We start from the raw sequence: 4,936 nt of genomic DNA on the forward strand, positions 1-4,936 counted from the left end.
TTTTCCCTAGAACTAGAACAACTTCAAAAACAACTTTCTAAAATAATGAACGACACAAACCATTCTGATTAGCGCGTCACATTTTCCCACAGTTCTGTGTTGAAGACGAGCAGTGCATCGGCACCGCAGTTGTACGTGACAGCGCCTGATGCTGATGTAATTATAAGCTCATTAACTAAACTATATTAAGATGCGCTGGTTACGGTCAGACACAAAGACAAACACCGCCAGAGGTGTGGAGCTGAAAAGCCACGTCTCTCCCTACATCGCAACAAAGTGTTTGAATTTTTTTTTTCTTTTCCTCAGTTGTACCATCACACTCCGACCTTTGACACCAAAGCATTTAGCACTGGTCAGAATCGTAAAAAAAAAAAACCAACAACAGGATGCAGGATCCCTAACAGTCTTAAATTAACCCCTGTTAGCCCGACAGCTAGGTCTGTAGCGATGCACCGTGAATCGGTTTAAAGTCGATACAAATGCGTGACAATTTGCATCAGTTGAAATAAAAAATTAATTGCGCATCAAGACGTCATGAGTAAGCTGTTAGTAAGCAAGTCACTGGTCGTACCATGACAGTACACACTCTAGTACAGTAGGTGGCAGTATGTGCCCTAAAGATGTTGGTCGTAACCTATTACCACTATTGAACCCAGACGTCAGGTCTCTACGATTTGTTGTTTCGTATACTGACAGTTGACCAGGTCAGTCAGAGCAGATCAGTTTGACCTTTGATCAAAGCAGATCAAAGGTCATGTTCCAGCGTTTCTGGACAGAAATGGAACTTTTTTTTTCTCTTCTGTTATTGAAGAGAACAGTTTCAGTTGGTGCTGGGATTTTACAGTTTTTTACAATTAAAGGATCACTGGATTTAATTTAGTGAAAACATTGCGTAGCGTGACTTGAGTGTATCGTTACGTCTCCGCCGACAGCTCAAACACAGCGGCCTGTGTTTCCTGTTCGCATCTTCTTCTTCTTCTTCTTCTTCTTCTTCTTCTTCTTCTTCTCTTGTGCGGTACACTCTCCACCAGCTCGTCTCTTTTGCTCCTGTTCCCCTAAAGAATCTCCTACAGCTTCTTTCCGTTCACCGTCTGCCAGATCCAACCTCCGCTCCGCAGTAACTAGCGTGTCTATATCTTAACAAGTGTTTCCTGCCGCCACAGTCCACACACGCAGCGCGACACCTGTGTTCTTGCGGCATTAAGAGAACATCTCCGCTGATGTGAATTCCTGAATTCCTGTTCGCGTCTGTGACATCAGCGTCAGAGCTGCATAAATAGACAGCGTTTACAGTGAAGTCAGGGAGGAAGTGAAGACGCGCACAGTCACAGCTGTTTAAACGGTCACATGGTGGCAGTGTTTTACCTCAAAATACTCTTCAAAAGAAATACTACTACTACTACTAGTCCATACTGATCAACAGTTAACGAGGGACCGATCGCGGTAGTTGCGTTCCGATACCCACCGCAAAGTAGCGGCGAGATAGTTTATTATATTGTTTACGTATATATTAACCCTTTACGAACCTCGATCGTACGATCTCATCTAGGTAAACTAAGCGTTCGCAAGTCACGATTTTCAATTCCAAAACGATAATCCACGTTTTCAAAGCCAAACCTTCGTAGGTATCATTACTTTATAATGGTTTTTAGTTTAGTTTTTGCGAAGATTTCTAGAGATCGGATTTTAAAAAAAAATCTGCGATGTACTGAGGGACCGAAAGGAGAACCACGATGTATACAAATACAGTGTATGTGGATATATACATATGTACACATATTATACATATATGTGTACATATATAAGATATATTTATCGTCGCATCATAGTGAGAATTATACAGTGTAGTAGAAATGTAAATAATATGTCAGCCAATAGTAAACTTTCATTTGCTCCAAATGTTTTGAGGTTTGTTTTTTTTTGTACAAACTAATTTAGAACTTTGAGTATTTCCAACAGAGATTTTGTTGATCTGTGGAAAAGATATTTTTATTTTAGTCTCACAATTACAGAATTTAGTTGGATTTTAAGTTTGGCAAAGTGTTCCAACTTTTAAAAAACTTAAAAAAAAATATATATATATATTAAAAAAGTATTTTCTTCCTCTGCCTCTATAAAAGGAAGGCTGTGAAATCTTTTGAATTGTGGAGGAAGCCCGTCCTCATGGGACAGAATGTATTTCTGTCCCTTCTTTTTTCTTTGCGCGAGGTCCTGAAGATTATTTTTACAGACTACGGGATGTTGTACTTATGCAGCGGCCAACACCCCAGAACAGGAAGCCACAGTTTCTATGAAAGTCCACGAGATGGAAGCAGATAGAGCCCAGGGAAAACAATATTTTGGCTGCAGCTCATTCTGTTAGTCAATTAGAGCCCTGTCCCTGTGTGATTTAGCACTTCCTCTACCTGCCTTCATGCGCTCAGAGCTGCTGTGTGGAATACAATGACCCCTGATTAAAGATTGAGCTCCGGCTCTGAGACCAAGGTGGCGCCGTTCTTATCAGATTCCTCCTTCTCAGAACTCAGCAAGACCACCTGAAATGTTCGACTATTACACAATCAGTCCTCGCTCTAACGTCGTCCTGAGGCAGATTTTGTATTTGTAGTGAATCGACCGGGTCAGTACTCGGTACTCATGCAGGTAAAGAATGTAACCAAAAAAAAAAAAATAAAAGGACGAAAAATATATGTCATATATGTGTGTTCTTATGTATTGTACTGTATTTCGGCTCAATTGTTTGACGTTTCCTCCACCCTCGGTCGGACGTCACAGGGTGGAGCGTCGACTCTTTATTGTTTAATCAAACTTGTTGAGAATGAACCTAAATATATCTGGACCTGAGAAGCAGTGAGACACGGTGTAGCCGTACTGCGTCGTTTGAACTTGAACAACTAGTAACCAGTGTTTCACATAGTTCTTTTTAGGGATGTACGATACGATATTGTCAAAATGCTTAATTTTCAATTCCAGAATCAACCGTTACCGATATATCACCCTAAAACTGTAGTACTCGTAAATGTCAAAAACCCAGGCACTGCGTTATCGTGTTTTCATTATCGGAGGAAAAACCGTAACGATTCTTACAAATATATTTATGCTAACGTCGAGCCGATGATATCAGACGGACGATAGTACATTGATGATGTAGTCTGTAGTATTCTGTACTCTTTATTTCTTTGTGTTTTTGACATAGAATACTGATTCATTAAGATTGCCTTTCGTCTCTGCAGGTGGCGCTATAAACATAGTTATGATACCTTTACTAGAATCACAGCTGTGTTGTGTTAATCTAATCTTTTAGACCTTTTTCATTTACATTCAGAACGTGCATCACCGTTCTCTTCTTCTTCTTCTTCTGTGGTTTTAAAGTAGGTTCAACATCTGGTTAGTTTTTTTTACCTAAAGGGAAAAAAAATGGAATAAATAAATGTAGGTCAGTGATTTTTTGGATTCACTAAACTGAGGTTCATCTCAGTTTTTTAAAGGGAATTATTGAAAATCTAAAAATGATATTATATAACATATATTTTTGCATATATTTCGTGATGTGCTGCGTGATTAGATCTCTAACCAGACTAAGGGCCAGTTCCCCCGTTAACCAGAGAAAACCATCAGCGCTGTGTACAGGCCGCGGAGCTAATGATGGCAGTGAAGATGGAGAGCACTGAGGCACCACCACAGACGTGATCCAATTGTGTCGGTGTTTCAGGGAAGCCGGTGCAATTTCCTCAGCTCATAATGGACCAACGTCTGTTTGTCTGACAGACAGAATCTGCAGATTAGATTATTAGATTATTGGACTTGTGACTAACACCACTGCCCCCATGCAGGCAAAAACGGTACTGAACTGTGTCGTCTGCGTGTGCTGCGTGGTCACATGTCCGTATCATATTAGTGTATTTAATGCCTAGAAATCTCTAAAGTAGAATACAGAGTACTGAGCCGTACAGTACAGTACAGTACAGTACAGTACAGTACAGTGCAGTGCAGTGCAGTACTGAGTACTGGACTATATTTAGGTCATCAGTGTTTGTTCACTCTGATCATAACAAAGTGTTGTTTGTTTTGCTGAAAGCCTGTTTATGCTAACACTGTTCCAGTACTCTGTCGAGTATTCTACCTGAGTATTTGTATATTTGTGCCCTGGTATGTATGTAGTACTCTGTAACAAAGTACATTAGGGTTTCCAAATACTAACTGAAGGTTCTACCCAGTACATACACAGCTGGTGCAGTTGTACTTCTGTGGTCATGTAGTACGTGTGTACTGTTCAGAAAGTAGCTAATATATGCTAATATCGGTCGACCGATATTAGCATAATTATGTAATATCTGTAAGAATTGTCATTTTGTTTTCCTACGATAATGAAAACCAGATAACGCAATACCTTGGTTTTTTGTGACCTAAAAATAGTTTTGGGGGAAAAACGGCTTTATATTAAAAGTGAAAGTCACTAGATGGCAGCACTGCAGCTCATTTAATTAATCTATTTTAATAACCAGGGGATTAGTAGTTTGGACAGATACATAAATAAATAAATATTAACAGGCGCTCAATAATATTTCAGTTTGGAGGGTGAAAATAAACTTTTGTCCCCTAGGGGGCGCATGGCAGAAAATAATTGAGAAACAATGCTTTAATTATTAAGCGTTTTGACAATATCGGCATTAAAAATAATTAACCACACCCACCTAGAGGATGTTTGAGGTAACTGCACTTGCGTTTGTTCATTGAGTTCAGCCTGTCTGGTTCTAAGGTCGTTGTTACTTGTACCAGGAAAAAAAAAAAAAAAAGCTTTAGAGAGAAGTAAATCCACAGCACTCTCTGTCTAATCAACTTAGTGAAGCCTTGTTTTCTTCTGCTGCTGCTGCTTAAGGATTTGACTGGACAATTGTGGCCTGCAATCACAATGGCAGCAGGATCCGCAGGCGCCGCA

Source organism: Cynoglossus semilaevis, chromosome 11 (assembly GCF_000523025.1).
Source record: "Cynoglossus semilaevis isolate Cse_v1.0 chromosome 11, Cse_v1.0, whole genome shotgun sequence".
Classification (NCBI taxonomy): domain Eukaryota; kingdom Metazoa; phylum Chordata; class Actinopteri; order Pleuronectiformes; family Cynoglossidae; genus Cynoglossus; species Cynoglossus semilaevis.